Source organism: Phyllobates terribilis, unplaced genomic scaffold, assembly GCF_046119375.1.
Source record: "Phyllobates terribilis strain yellow unplaced genomic scaffold, ASM4611937v1 Scaffold_2__4_contigs__length_985480577, whole genome shotgun sequence".
NCBI classification, from domain to species: domain Eukaryota; kingdom Metazoa; phylum Chordata; class Amphibia; order Anura; family Dendrobatidae; genus Phyllobates; species Phyllobates terribilis.
Genome location: NW_027362762.1, coordinates 500,332,281 through 500,348,504, shown reverse-complemented (window position 1 = coordinate 500,348,504; position 16,224 = coordinate 500,332,281). Strand labels below are relative to the sequence as shown.

Genomic DNA, 16,224 nt, shown 5'->3' with positions numbered 1-16,224 from the left:
ATGGGGTTAATCAGTTACTAACTGGCCCGGGCCTGCACTTAGTCAAACGCTGTGGGTAGAAAATGAATTTTATTCGCCCAGCAGTGTTCCAATTTCAGTCACAGGGGGGCGCTGGCACTGGTTCAGTCACCGCTCTGAGTATTAACCCCTTTACCTCCGAGGGTGGTTTGCACGTTAATGACCAGGCCAATTTTTACAATTCTGACCACTGTCACTTTATGAGGTAATTACTCTGGAACGCTTCAATGGATCCCCCTGATTCTGAGACTGTTTTTTCGTGACATATTGTACTTCATGATTGTGGTAAAATTTCTTCGATATCACTTGAGTTTATTTGTGAAAAAAATGGAAATTTGGCTAAAATTTTGAAAATTTTGCCTTTAAATCAGAGAGATATGTCACACAAAATAGTTAATAAATAACATTTCCCACATGTCTACTTTACATCAGCACAATTTTGGAACCAAAATTTTTTTTTGTTAGGGAGCTATAAGGGTTAAAAGTTGACCAGCGATTTCTTATTTTTCCAACAAAATTTACAAAACCATTTTTTTAGGGCCACATCACATTTGAAGTCACTTTGAGGGGTCTTTATGACAGAAAATACCCAAAAGTGACACCATTCTAAAAACTGCACCCCTCAAGGTGCTCAAAACCGCTCCCTGCACATAGTACCAGGTGTCAGCTGTGTCAATCAGCAGACACCCGGGGGCGATTGCCCCACACCGCTTGTGTGCGGGCACCATCGCCATATGACCTAATAGTACGTCATTGGTCCAATCAGCCCAGGTCACCAATACGTACTATTAGTTCACACGTCAGAAAGGGGTTAAACAAATGAGGTAGAGGACAAGCAGATATATATACAGTTGAAACCAAAGTTTACATACACTATATAAAAAGGAACATATGCATGTTTTTCTCAATACCTGTTTTTCTCAAATGGACAATGACCCGAAGCATACTGCCAAAAGGGTAACAAAGTGGCTTAAGGATAACAAAGTCCATGTTTTGGAGTGGCCATCACAAAGCCCTGATTTCAATCCTATTGAAAATTAATGGCCAAAGCTGAAAAGGCAAGTACGAGCAAGGCGACCTACAAACCTGGATCAGTTACAACAGTTTTGTCAGGAGGAATGAGCCCAAATTCCGACCAACTATTATGAGAAGCTTGTGGAAGGATACCCCAAAGATTTGACACAAGTCATTCAGTTTAAGGTGTAGCATCGGCGTCTCTGCCTTCTGCCGGGCAGAGACGCCGTTCCCCTCACCGCCGTGGTTCCGGTCTGGCGTCTTCCTGTTCCCCTGCTGCTAAGGCACACCCTGCACGCAGCTTCCTGGGCACTGTGCTTAGGGCACGCGCTCCCGCCCTCTTAAAGAGGCCACGCGCGCCGTCCTAAAGAGTCCCCGGCCAATGGCCGGAGGACTCACCCTATATTAAGCACCTCCTCCAAAATGGCGGTGCCTGTGCAAGATTGTTGTTTGTGTGCTAACACTCTCCTCAGCCCTCAGGTTCCTTGCCCGCCAGTCTGTCTAACAGTCCTGCCCGCCAGTCTGTCTAACAGTCCTGCTCACCAGTCTGTCTAACAGTCCTGCCTGCCAGTTTGTCTTACAGTCCTGCCCGCCAGTCTGTCTGTAGCCGTGCCCGCCAGCCTGCCTACCCGGAGCACCTGCCAGTTACCCGCTGTGCCCGCCAGCCTGACTACCCGGAGCACCTGCCAGGTTACCCGCAGTGACTGCCAGCCTGCCTACCCGGAGCACCTGCCAGATTACCTGCCGTGCCCACCTGCCTGCCTACCCGGAGCACCTGCCAGTTACCAGCTGTGCTCACCAGCCTGCCTACCCGGAGCACTTGCCAGATTACCTGCCGTGCCCACCTGCCTGCCTACCCGGAGCACCTGCCAGTTACCTGCCGTGCTCACCAGCCTGCCTACCCGGAGCACTTGCCAGATTACCTGCCGTGCCCGACAGCCTACCCGGATCACCCGCCAGCCTACCACCCATGCTCATCTGTTGTACCGGTCAGCTCTTGTAATCTGACCCGTGGGAGTCACCTGCTCTCACACAAGGTCAGTCCCAGAGTGGCACCTGGTTCACCTGCCCGGTTCCTCCTTGGTTCACGGAGTCGCCTAAGCCGCCGTGTGACCTGGGTCGGTCCGAGTAGGCACTTAGTTACGCCCCTCTGGTCCCTCCTTGTATCAAAGCACAGAGGTTCCACCACACGGACCCGTAACATAAGGGCAATGGTGCCAAATACTAATGAAATGTATGTAAACTTTTGACATTGCAGTAAGTAATAAAAATGCTTTAAAACATTCTCTCTCATTATTCTGGCAATTGGTAAATATTAAAAATTATGGTAATCCTAACTGACCTAAAATGGGAAAGGTTTCTTCTGATTTCATGTCAGATATTGAGAAAAACAATCATATGTGTCTTTTTATATAGTGTATGTAAACTTCTGGTTTCAACTGTATATATATATGTACAGTACAGACCAAAAGTTTGGACACACCTTCTCATTTAAAGATTTTTCTGTATTTTCATGACTATGAAAATTGTACATTCACACTGAAGGCATCAAAACTATGAATTAACACATGTGGAATTATATACTTAACAAAAAAGTGTGAAACAACGGAAAATATGTCTTATCTTCTAGGTTCTTCAAAGTAGCCACCTTTTGCTTTGATGACTGCTTTGCACACTCTTGGCATTCTCTTGATGAGCTTCAAGATGTAGTCACCGGAAATGGTTTTCACTTCACAGGTGTGCCCTGTCAGGTTTAATAAGTGGGATTTCTAGCCTCATAAATAGGGTTGGGACCATCAGTTGTGTTGTGCAGAAGTCTGGTGGATACACAGCTGATAGTCCTACTGAATAGACTGTTAGAATTTGTATTATGGCAAGGAAAACGCAGCTAAGTAAAGAAAAATGAGTGGCCATCATTACTTTAAGAAATGAAGGTCAGTCATTCCGAAAAATTAGGAAAACTTTGAAAGTGTCCCCAAGTGCAGTTGCAAAAACCATCAAGCACTACAAAGAAACTGGCTCACGTGAGGACCGCCCCAGGAATGGAAGACCAAGAGTCACCTCTGCTTCTGAGAATAAGTTTATTCGAGTCACCAGCCTCAGAAATCGCAGGTTAACAGCAGCTCAGATTAGAGACCAGGTCAATGCCACACAGAGTTGTAGCAGCAGACACATCTCTTCAACAACTGTTAAGAGTAGACTTTGTGCAGCAGGCCTTCATTGTAAAATAGCTGCTAGGAAACCACTGCTAAGGACAGGCAACAAGCAGAAGAGACTTGTTGGGCTAAAGAACACAAGGAATGGACATTAGACCAGTGGAAATCTGTGCTTTGGTCTGATGAGTCCAAATTTGAGATCTTTGGTTCCAAACACCGTGTCTTTGTGTGACTCAGAAAAGGTGAACGGATGGATTCTACATGCCTGGTTCCCACCATGAAGCATGGAGGAGGAGGTGTGATGGTGTGGGGGTGCTTTGCTGGTGACACTGTTGGGGATTTATTCAAAATTGAAGGCATACTGAACCAGCATGGCTATCACAGCATCTTTCAGCGGCATGCTATTCCATCCGGTTTGCGTTTAGTTGGTCCATCATTTATTTTTCAACAGGACAATGACCCCAAACACACCTCCAGGCTGTGTAAGGGCTATTTTATCAAGAAGGAGAGTGATGGGGTGCTATGCCAGATGACCTGGCCTCCACAGTCACCAGACCTGAACCCAATCGAGATGGTCTGGGGTGAGCTGGACCGCAGAGTGAAGGCAAAAGGGCCAACAAGTGCTAAGCATCTCTGGGAACTCCTTCAAGATTGTTGGAAGACCATTTCTGGCGACTACCACTTGAAGCTCATCAAGAGATTGCCAAGAGTGTGCTAAGCAGTCATCAAAGCAAAAGGTGGCTACTTTGAAGAACCTAAAATATAAGACATATTTTCAGTTGTTTCACACTTTTTTGTTAAGTATATAATTCCACATGTGTTAATTCATAGTTTTGATGCCTTCAGTGTGAATGTACAATTTTCATAGTCATGAAAATACAGAAAAATCTTTAAATGAGAAGGTGTGTCCAAACTTTTGGTCTATACTGTATATATTACACATACACACAGTCCTGCTCATTGTTATTGCCACCCATGAAGTTTAAGTACATAATGTGGAATATCCCCTGAAAAAAATTAATCAAGTGAAACAGTTTTTTTTGTATAGAGCACTCGTGTTAAACACAATAGAGCAAATGATAAACAATAATTTAAAGCCAAAAACAAAGGGAGGGAAAAACAGAAAAACCTAAAGCTTCCTGTGTCACTGATATTGGCATCCTTTACATTAATTTAATATGGAAACACATTTTGACTCGCCTGTGGTAAATCACAAAAGGGATTCACCTGTGATTAATTGTCGGTGTCCATGTGATATGAATTAGCCAATGAATGATGACTTCAGTGTTTGAAAAAGCCACATGGTAAGTCCTGTTCCTTTGTCACAATGGTGAAGACAAAGGAGTTGTCTGAGGACATCAGAACTTCTATTATTAGCAAACACAAGACTTCCAAAGGGTATTAGGCCACCTCCAAAGACCTTGGTATCCCAGTTTCAATAGTGCGTAATGTTATTAAGAAGTTTGCCAATCATGGAACCTCCTGGACGTGGAGGGAAGAGGAAAATTGACAAGAGAGGTCTTCAAAGGTTGGTGCGAATGGTGGAAAAAACACCATGTCAAACATCCTAAGACCTGACGGTCAACCTGGGACAGTCTAGGGTCATGGTTTCAAGAAGTACCATATGCCGCACACTAAACCAAGCAGAGCTTCATGGGAAAAGGCCAAGGAAGAAACCATTGCTGAAGAAAAGACATCAAATGGAATGACTGATTGTAACGGGTCTGGGAGGAAGAACCTCTGAGCAACTATACAAGGGGGCGGTCCTTGTAAGGAAGCGGGTGGCTCCCAGGGAAGACGGGCAGGTAGTCACGGCAAGTGACAGGGACAGTCTCTTGGTAGAAGGGCAGGTAGTCACGGCAAGTGACAGGGACAGTCTCTGGGTAGAAGGGCAGGTAGTCACAGCAAGTGACAGGGACAGTCTCTGGGTAGACTAGCAGACAGGTAGCAGGTGGACGCTCCCAGGTGAGCGGGAAAGAGACTCTGGACGGGCAGGTGGTCACAGCAAGTGACGGCAGAGCCTCCAGGTAGGCTAACAGGCAGGTAGCAGGTGAGCGCTCCCAGGTGAGCGGGCAAGAGTCTCTGGACTGGCAGGTGGTCACGGCAAGTGACGGCAGAGCCTCCAGGTAGGCTAGCAGGCAGGTAGTAGGTGAGCACTCCCAGGTGAGCGGGCAAGAGTCTCTGGACTGGCAGATGGTCACGGCAAGTGACGGCAGAGCCTCCAGGTAGGCTAGCAGGCAGGTAGCAGGTGAGCGCTCCCAGGTGAGCGGGCAAGAGTCTGTGGACTGGCAGGTGGTCAAGGCAAGTGACGGCAGAGCCTCCAGGTAGGCTAGCAGGCAGGTAGCAGGTGAGCGCTCCCAGGTGAGCGGGCAGTCTGGTCCATAGACAGACTGACAGGTGTCGGAAGGCAGACCGTCGGACCGCAGGCTTGCAAGCAGGAAAGCGGATATCAGGCAGGTATCAAGCAGGAATCTGGCAGGTGACTGGCAGGTAACAGGCAGGAATCTGGCAGGTGACTGGCAGGTAACTGGTAATGGGACCTGAGGGCTGAAGCAGAGTGAAGGTTTTGCAACAACATTGCTCGGGCACCTCCATTTTGGAGGAGGTGCCTTATATATGGTGAGGTCCTCCGACCATTGGCCGGGGACTCCTTAGGACGGCGCGCGCGGCCCCTTTAAGAGAGGGGGAGCGCGCGCGCGCGCCCTAAGCACAGTGGCCGGGAAGCAGCGCGCGCTGCCAGCAGAGCGGGAGGAGGACGCCGGGCATGGAGCGGAGAGGTGAGGGGAACAGCGTCCCTGCCTAGCAGGAGGCAGGGACGCCGACGCTACAGTACCCCCCCTTTAAGCCCCCCTTTTTTAGGCCAGACAGAAATTTATCAAGGATGAGAGGGGCATGGATGTTCTCCCGGGGCTCCGACGTTCTCTCCTCAGGACCAAACCCCTTCCAATCTACCAGAAAAAAGGTTTTTCCTCTTACCCTTTTGGTGGCCAGAATGTTCTCTACCTCAAACTCGTTTTCAGCGGAAACCGGAGCAGGAAGCGTACCTGTAGACTTGGAAAAAGAGTTAAGTACCACGGGTTTGAGGAGAGATACATGGAAGGAGTTAGGGATCCGCAAGTTGGCCGGGAGTTTCAATTTATAGGCCACTGGGTTGATTTGCTTGATAACTTCCAGTGGGCCGATGAACCGAGGCCCTAACTTGTAGGAAGGAATCTTGAGCCGGACATACTTGGACGAGAGCCAGACTTTATCTCCAGGACAGAATTGTGGAGGATCCAGGCATTTTTTGTCAGCGTGTTTTTTCATCCGCTCGGACGACTGAAGGAGTGCGGATCGGGTTCTCTCCCAAATGGAGGAAAATTTGCTAACGAGAGATTCCGCAGCCGGATTGTCCACCGAGGTGGAGACGGGAAATGGGATCCGAGGATGCTGACCGAAGACTACAAAAAACGGGGATTTGGAGGAAGATTCGCTCTCGTGATTATTGTAAGAGAATTCGGCCCAAAGCAGGAGATCCACCCAGTCAAACTGGTGGGCATTAACGAAATGCTGGAGGTAACTGGTCAGGATCTGATTGATCCACTCCACTTGACCATTGGACTGTGGGTGGTATGCGGAGGAGAAGTCCAGGGTGACGTCTAGCAGCTTACATGTGGCTCTCCACAAGCGTGAGGTGAACTGAACCCCACGATCCGACACGATGTGGAGGGACAGGCCATGGAGACGGAAGATGTAGCGGATAAAGTCTTTAGCCAGCTCGGGTGCAGATGGGAGGCCTGGCAGGGGAATGAAATGAGCCATTTTGAAAAAGCGGTCAGCGACCACCCAAATGACCGTACAACCGGCAGAGACAGGGAGATCTGTTATGAAGTCCATAGCTATATGCTGCCAGGGGGCAGCAGGTACTGGAAGAGGAAGGAGGCGACCGGCTGGCAGGTGTCTCGGAACCTTGTTGCGGGCGCAGGACACACAGGCAGAAACAAAGTCTATTACGTCCTTGTGCAGGGTAGGCCACCAGTAGTGCCGGGTGATAAGCTGGAGGGTCTTTTTCTGACCGGCGTGGCCAGCAAGCTTAGACGAGTGACCCCAGTGTAGGATCTTCTCTCGATCAGGTACCGTTACGAACGTCTTACCGGGAGGGAGACGATCTAGACTCACGGGGGCCACCTGCATTACTCTGGCAGGATCGATGATGTGTTTAGGTTCCTCCTCAAGATCAGACACCAGGAAGGATCGGGACAAGGCGTCAGCTTTGATGTTTTTGTCAGCCGGGCGAAAATGAAGAACAAAATCAAAGCGAGCAAAAAACAAGGACCACCGGGCTTGGCGCGGGTTAAGTCTCTGGGCACTCCGGAGGTAAGCCAAGTTCTTGTGGTCCGTGTAAATTATTACCGGGTGAAGAGTCCCCTCGAGCAGGTAACGCCACTTCTCCAATGCCAGCTTAATGGCCAATAACTCTTGGTCTCCTATAGAATAGTTGTGCTCGGAAGAGGAGAAGAGTTTGGAGAAGAAGCCGCAAGTTACCATTCTCTCGGAAGACGATTTTTGGGTAAGTACCGCTCCGGCTCCAGAGGAGGAAGCGTCAACTTCCAGGAAGAATTGCTTGTTGCCGTCCGGGCGATGCAGCACCAGGGCGGAAGAGAAAGCCTGTTTTAAGGAAAGAAAGGCTTCCTCTGCTTCGGGAGGCCATTCTCTGGGATTAGTGCCCTTACGGGTGAGCGCAGAGATTGGGGCGGTCCGGGAAGAGAAGTGCGGTATGAAGAGGCGGTAGTAGTTGTCGAAGCCCAGGAACCGCTGAATAGCCTTCAACCCCTCTGGTCGAGGCCACTTCTCGATGGCAGACAGTTTCTCAGGATCCATTCGTAGGCCGGTCTGAGAAATTATGTAGCCCAAAAACGGAAGCGAGGTCTGCTCAAAGAGGCACTTCTCATATTTAGCGTAGAGGTGGTTCTGCCTGAGCCTGAGCAGAACCTGACGAACATCCCTCCAGTGTGTGGGGAGATCCGGAGAGAAGACCAAGATGTCGTCCAGGTACACCACTACGCAGGAGTAGAGAAGGTCCCGGAAGATGTCATTGACCAACTCTTGAAAGACGGCGGGAGCGTTACAGAGACCGAAGGGCATTACCAGGTATTCATAGTGGCCGTCCCGGGTGTTGAATGCCGTCTTCCATTCATCCCCCTGACGGATACGGACCAGGTTATACGCCCCACGGAGGTCCAGCTTGGTGAAGATTCTAGCCCCCCTCAGACGGTCAAATAATTCCGGAATGAGCGGAAGGGGGTATTTATTCTTCACCGTGATCTGGTTAAGGCCTCTATAGTCTATACAGGGACGGAGTGAGCCGTCCTTCTTTTTGACGAAGAAGAATCCTGCTCCCGCCGGGGAAGTAGATTTCCGGATGAATCCCCGGGCCAGATTCTCCTCAATATATTCTGACATGGATCGGGTCTCAGCAGCGGACAAAGGGTAAATGCGCCCATGGGGAGGAGTAGTGCCGGGCATCAGGTCGATTGGGAAGTCGTATGGTCTATGAGGGGGTAATGTCTCTGCCTCCTTTTTATTAAAGACGTCCGCATACGACCAATAAGGAGCCGGAAGACCAGGTAGATTGGCTGGAGTAGGAGAAGGACGGACAGGATGGACGGGAACTAAACAAGTCTTATGGCAGTCCTGTCCCCAGCGAAGGACTTCTCCGGTCTGCCAATCAAGCACGGGTGCATGTCTCTGAAGCCAAGGTAGGCCTAGTAAAAGGGCGTGAGAGAGTCCAGGCAGAACATGAAAGGAGATGCTCTCAGAGTGCAGTATTCCCACCTGCAGGGTTATGGATTCGGTGATGAGTTGGATGGGATGTGGTAAGAGGCCCCCATCCACGGCAGTGACAGATAAGGGTACAGCTAGAGGTTTGGTGGGAGTGCGGTATTTCTCTACCAGAGACTGAGAAATGAGATTTCCGGCAGCTCCAGAGTCAAGTTGGGCTAGTTCAAAATAATGGTTCTCCCCGCAGATGATAGAGACCGACAGCAACAGAGATGGAGAGGGTTTACTCTTGTCTAGGACGACCTCTCTGAGCGATCCTAGACACAGGCGTTTCCCGACCTCTCCAGGCAAGAACGGATCCGGTGCTCCTTACTGCCACAGTAGAAGCAGCTCCCCTCGGCACGGCGTAACTCTTGACGGGTTTTGACCATCTTGGCCTGGTCGACCTGCATAGGCTCGGGTGAGTGCGCCTGGGGAGTAGCGGGAGAAGTGACAGGTTTCTGAAAGGTAGGGGCTAGACGTGGAAACCTCCTCTCACGGGTGACCTCTTTGGCGCGTTCCTGGAACCGGATGTCAATCCGGGTGGCAAGAGTTATTAAGTCGTCGAGAGTGGTAGGTATGTCCCGACCGGCGAGTTCATCTTTAATACGGCCGGACAGACCCTCCCAAAAGACAGACACCAGGGCGTCATTATCCCAGGCCAGCTCTGAAGCAAGGGTACGGAACCGTATGGCATATTGGCCCACGGTGAGATCTCCTTGATGGAGGCGTAGCAGAGATGATGCGGATGAGGTCTTCCGTCCGGGTTCGTCGAAGACTTTCCGGAAAACCGTGAGAAAGGCTGGCAGGTTGGACACCAGGGGGTCTCCTCTCTCCCATAGAGGATTTAGCCAAGCCAGTGCCTCCCCCGTGAGATGGGACATGATGAAGGCTACTTTGGCCCGGTCGGAGATAAACTGGTGGGACAGGAGTTCAAAGTGCAGGGTGCACTGGTTTATGAAGCCCCGAGCTTGAGCGGGGTCGCCTCCGAAGCGAGGAGGTGCAGAAAGCCGGGGTTCCGGGGCAAGATGCCATGGTATTGATGGGCAGCGGCGCTGCCGGGCTGCGAGTCATGACACTAGCGGTGGTTGCTGGTGGAGCAGTCAGAGTGTCCAGGCGAGAGTTGACATTCCGCAGATGACTCAGGATGGACTCCTGTTGGGACCTCTGACGGGACAGTTCATGACATAGGTCTGAGAGCGAGGGAGCTTGGGTGCCACCGGGTTCCATGGCCCGAGCAAACTGTAACGGGTCTGGGAGGCGGAACCTCTGAGCAACTATACAAGGGGGCGGTCCTTGTAAGGAAGCGGGTGGCTCCCAGGGAAGACGGGCAGGTAGTCACGGCAAGTGACAGGGACAGTCTCTGGGTAGAAGGGCAGGTAGTCACAGCAAGTGACAGGGACAGTCTCTGGGTAGACTAGCAGACAGGTAGCAGGTGGACGCTCCCAGGTGAGCGGGCAAGAGACTCTGGACGGGCAGGTGGTCACAGCAAGTGACGGCAGAGCCTCCAGGTAGGCTAACAGGCAGGTAGCAGGTGAGCGCTCCCAGGTGAGCGGGCAAGAGTCTCTGGATTGGCAGGTGGTCACGGCAAGTGACGGCAGAGCCTCCAGGTAGGCTAGCAGGCAGGTAGCAGGTGAGCGCTCCCAGGTAAGCGGGCAAGAGTCTCTGGACTGGCAGGTGGTCACGGCAAGTGACGGCAGAGCCTCCAGGTAGGCTAGCAGGCAGGTAGCAGGTGAGCGCTCCCAGGTGAGCGGGCAAGAGTCTCTGGACTGGCAGGTGGTCAAGGCAAGTGACGGCAGGGCCTCCAGGTAGGCTAGCAGGCAGGTAGCAGGTGAGCGCTCCCAGGTGAGCGGGCAGGCTGGTCCATAGACAGACTGACAGGTGTCGGAAGGCAGACCGTCGGACCGCAGGCTTGCAAGCAGGAAAGCGGATATCAGGCAGGTATCAAGCAGGAATCTGGCAGGTGACTGGCAGGTAACAGGCAGGAATCTGGCAGGTGACTGGCAGGTAACTGGTAACGGGACCTGAGGGCTGAAGCAGAGTGAAGGCTTTGCAACAACATTGCTCGGGCACCTCCATTTTGGAGGAGGTGCCTTATATATGGTGAGGTCCTCCGACCATTGGCCGGGGACTCCTTAGGACGGCGCGCGCGGCCCCTTTAAGAGAGGGGGAGCGCGCGCACGCGCGCCCTAAGCACAGTGGCCGGGAAGCAGCGCGCGCTGCCAGCAGAGCGGGAGGAGGACGCCGGGCACGGAGCGGAGAGGTGAGGGGAACAGTGTCCCTGCCTAGCAGGAGGCAGGGACGCCGACGCTACACTGATCTTTTGCCAAAGAGTACCTTGACAAACCACAATCCTTCTGGAAAAATGTTCAGTGGACAGATGAAACAAAAATAGAGCTTTTTGGCAATGCAAAGCAGCAGTTTGTGTCACAGGTGTATCAGAAGTGACAGACAGTCGTTCTGCAGTTGGTTGCAGGAGATCTCTACGTTTGTCATTACAGACATCTTCTTAAATGAGAGGTTGTCTCTAAGACCTAGCAGCTACCTGCCTCTGGTAATTAGCTCCCTGGCCTGGGTGTATATATACCTGGTGTATCTGAGAGGGAGGTGCCGGTGTTATTGATTTCTACTTGTGAAGGCTTAGCAAGAGCAGTACTTCGTCCTCTCTGGACCTTGAGGCCAAGTTCGCATTTGTCCGGAGTCGTCTAAAGCTAAGCATTCTCCCCCTGTTTGTCTACCCTTGTTGTCTATAGAGTTTAGTGGAGATTGACTAGTGCTTATCTCCTCCCATCCCTAGCCTTAGCCATATGCCAGGGAAAGACAGGGCGAGGAACGCGTGCGGCGATTGCTGAAGAGGCAATATAGGGATGTCAGTTGAGACAGGGTAGGCTCCCTTTCCCTCTTCCCTCTGTGCTGTACTAAGTCTTTCTCACACCTGGCGTGACATTATAGCCGGCCGAGCACGTTTTGAAAAGGAAAAAGAAAAAGGAAAACTGGCATTTTTTTTTTCTGTGTGTTTTTGAGTGTGCACTTTTTTTCCCTTTTTCCCTTTCTCCCTTTTTATGGGTTCAGTTGCAGAGCTTGCAGAGCGGCTGCACAGGTGAATGACCTCTGCGGTGAGGTACAGCAGCAGCAGCATCAGCGGTTACAGGTCGCCAATATGGGGGTCGCAGCAGCTAGGCCTGCTCAGCCTGAACCCAAGGTTGCCCTCCCGGACAGGTTTTCAGGAGGTAGGGACAAATTTTTTGTATTCAAAGAGGCCTGCAAACTGTATTTTAAACTTCATCCTTACTCCTCCAGTAATGAGTAGTGTTGAGCCACCCCCGTAGTGTTCGAGTTCGGTTCGGTTCGTCGAACACCCGTGTGTTCGCCGAACTGTTCGTCGAACTGTTCGTCGAACACCTTCGAACACCGTTAAAACCAATGGCAGGCAAACAAAAACACATAGAAACACATAGAAAACACCTTCAAAGGTGTCCAAAAGCTGACAAACTGCTCAGAAGACACAACTAACACATGGAAAAGTGACAAGTACATATAGTCATGCGAAAAGAAAAGAGGTGGAGGAGTAAAAGGAGGGGGACACACAGATATAAGCATGTCATGCCCTTCTAAAACCAAAAAAGTGTGAAGCCGACACGGCCAGTCCGTTCCTGCCCGTGCGACCTCCGTGTCGCCGGGTTTGTGCCAGAGCCGCAGTGGACCCTGACGGCCAGCCCCCCTCTCCCAATACTGGTGCCTGTCCGCTGGTGGGTCGAGCGAGCCCCCCTGTGGTGGAGGCAGCTCTAAGCTTTTTAATTTAAATTGTCTCTCTAATTTGAATGAATACACTTTAAATCCATTTACAAGGATCTATTGGAGGGCAAGTCTCATGCCAGCAGCCGCGTAATTCCAGCTCCAGTAGCGTCCACTAAAGCTGCTGCAGTTAAAAAGCTTTTATAAGGATCGAGCTCGGCTGTCCACCGCAAGGCATCCTACTGCCAGTCCCAGCCCCTATGCCTTGGGGTGCCTCCTGATGCTCTTCACTGAGTATCCCGTGGTCCCGAAGCATTTCCTTTGAAAAAATGAAGTGTCCAAACTACAGGTGGTGTAGCTTGCTTAACAGCCGGGATAATCTGCTGACTAGCAGACACTGCTACTAGGCACAAAGTATTTCCTGGGCTAGATGCAGTTAAAAATTTGTAATTAGATACTCTTGTTGGATGCTGAGAAAGCATTCCATAGAGTCTCCTGGCACGCCATATATGATTCTCTTAAAAAGCTTGGGGTAGGGGTCTAGGGGACCCTTTTATAGCCAAAATCACGGCCCTGTATCGCAATACGTCACCTAGGCTGAAGATACATGGAACTGTAGCACCCTGAGGGCTCGGTTGCTACAGAGGTATTGCACCTCACCCAGAGGTGTGATATCTCACTCTCAGGTAAGGATGTAGTGTGGATCAGGACCCGACACCTGCATGCATTACACCACATTGCCGTGGGGCAGGGCGACCAATATGCCCCTGAGATGGGCACGACAGTCCCTGTCCCTGGCTGGAGTGGGGGGAGGGAACACTGAGGAAGGGGAACCCTGTAGTGCAGGAGCAGGGAGGAAGCAGTTCCTGGGTGCATTGAGAAGGGAGTATAAAAGGTGGGCACCATCTTAGTTCAGTGCAGAGAAGTCTGAGCAGAAGTGGCAGGGAGCAGGGGCTCTGCATGAGCTCTGCTCCGGAGGCGGGCCTAGTAACAGAGGCCCAGGCCTGGAAGAGGGAGAAGGAAGGAAGAGGAGCGGAGAAGGCTCCAGGAATGAGGAACGAAGGGATCCCAGGGGTGCGGACGGGCGAGTCGCCACCGCACGCCCGAATCCACCTGCGTGGAGGGGTCAGGCCAAAGGGGGAGACCGGTCCCCGAAACTAGTGGAGGCAGGAAACGACCCTCAGCTAGAAACCGGAGGCTGTGACATTTTATGTGGCGCAGCCCCTCGCTACACCCGCTAGGAAGGCACCACATAGGGTCAGGGAAACTGGTGCCAAGTTTACCAAGAGGAGGCCCGAGGCAGCCGGACAGAAGGGTTGGTAAGAAAGGCCAGACAAAGGACACACAAAGGGGGTCCTGTGAAGCGCTCCAAAGTTATCTGGGAGTTGTCTGAGCCCCTCACCTGGTGAGCACAGTACGACGTGGGCAGCCGTTACCTGCAGACGTGGTCTGGATAATAAGAACTGTGAGTAAAGGCCCTGGACTGCATCACTGACTCCGTGTCGTTACTGCTGCTGCCCTGCACCATCACCCCCATCCTCCGCATACACTGCCCTGAGGCTATACTCCTCCCGTGGGGAGTTATGCTACGCTCTGCTGCACCCACAACACCAGCCTCAGCGGTCTGCCCTGGAGCGGCGGTTCACTCTGACCGCAATCCACGGGTGGCGTAGTCGGACATTTAAACATCAAAACCACATAAATAGTTCCGCCACTGGTTTGACCGCTCTGAGCCACGGAACCGGGTCGCCGCCACGGAGACTATAACCACCAGCATCCACCAAAAAGGGTCCGGCTCCGGGTGTCCCAAGGCCCAGGGGGCGCGTCAGAACATTTTCATCACCTTTCACAATCACCAATGGGACAAGGCAGGGATGTCCTCTGTCCCCTCTCTTAAACATCCTAGTGACGGAGCACCTGCTCTCATCAATTCGCCATAACCCCAATATTAGGTGGATTGAGGTGGGAGGCACCGAGTACAAGTGCTCTCTATTTGCCGATGATGTCCTAGTATATATCACTCAATCACATATATCCATCCATGCTGTTATGGCTGAAATAGATCACTTTGTTACATGGTCAAATTTTAAAATCAATGCAGCGAAGTCTGAGGCCCTCGATGTCTCCCTCCCCAAATCCATATAGGATTCCATCCAGTCCAACTTTCCCTTTGCCTGGCCCTCACAGGGTATCAAATACTTAGGAATTCCTATTCATAGAGACCTCTCCCATCTATGTTATCTTAATTTTGGGCCCTTTATTGAACAACTCCATACAGACCACGGTTGGCAAGTTAGAACTGTAAGATTCACTACGTGAACCACTGGTGTTTTGTGGAAAAGCACATGTACACTGTGTTCCAAATTATTATGCAAAAAGTGTTTAGGAGTGATAAGGGAAGAATTTGTTTGTTTGTCAGTTAAACTCATTGATGGTGATGTGTGTCAGGGCTCTTTATATCACTGTAAGCAATTGCAGACACCTGTGCTAATTAGTTTGGCAGGTGTGTCCAATGAAAGGCAAGACTACTTAAGAAGGCTGTCTCACATTATTAAGCAGCCTACATTTTCTGCCAAAATGGGAAAGAAAAAGGATGTGTCGGCTGCTGAGAAGCAACAAATTGTGGAGTGTTTAGGTCAAGGCATGACTACAATCAACATTGTGCGATGATCAGGATGAAGTGTCTTGGCAATCAAGAAGTATGTAGCTGATTCACAGTACACACGTGTGCGTGCTGATAAGGGCAAATTGAGGACTCTTTCCTACAGGCAATTACGTCAGGTTGAAAGAGCAGCGGCAAAAAAGCCTTGTCATAGCAGCAGACAAGTTTTTGAAGCTGCTGGTGCCTCCATCGTCCCCCGAACAACAAGATGCAGGGTCCTTCAGAGGTTTGCAGCTGTGCATACGCCATCCTGTCGACCTCCTCTATCCACTTCACACAAGCAGAAACGGCTCCAGTGGGCCAAACATTACATGAAGACTGATTTCAAAACTGTTTTGTTCACGGATGAGTGCCGTGCAGCGCTTGATGGTCCAGATGGATGGAGTGGAGGATGGCTGGTTGATGGACACCCCACGCAAACACGGCTACAGCGCCAACAAGGAGGAGGTGGAGTAATGTTTTGGGCTGGAATCATGGGGAGAGAGATTGTCGGCCCCTTTAGGATCCCTGAAGGCGCTAAAGATGAACTCCATAATGTATGTGGATTTTCTCAAACAGCACTTCCTGCCATGGTTCAAGAAGAAGAACCGTGTATTTGACAGCAAGATCATTTTTTTGCATGATAATGCACCATCTCATGCTGCACATAAAACATCTGCATCTCTGGCTGATATGGGCATAAAAGGGGACAAACTTATGGTGTGACCCCCATGCTCCCCTGACCTCTACCCCATTCAGAACCTTTGGAGCATCATTAAAAGGAGTGTCTATGATGGCGGGAGGCAGTTCACATCTAAGCAACAGCTCTGGGAGGGTATTCTGTCCTCATGCAAAACAATT

General features: G+C 51.0%; 1 protein-coding gene across 4 annotated transcripts in view; it reads right to left on the bottom strand.

Moving 5' to 3' along the window:
- LOC141252842 (uncharacterized) overlaps positions 1-16,224 on the bottom strand; it is a 206,822-nt gene that overhangs the window by 179,292 nt on the left and 11,306 nt on the right. The gene's annotated exons all lie outside the window — the stretch shown is intronic.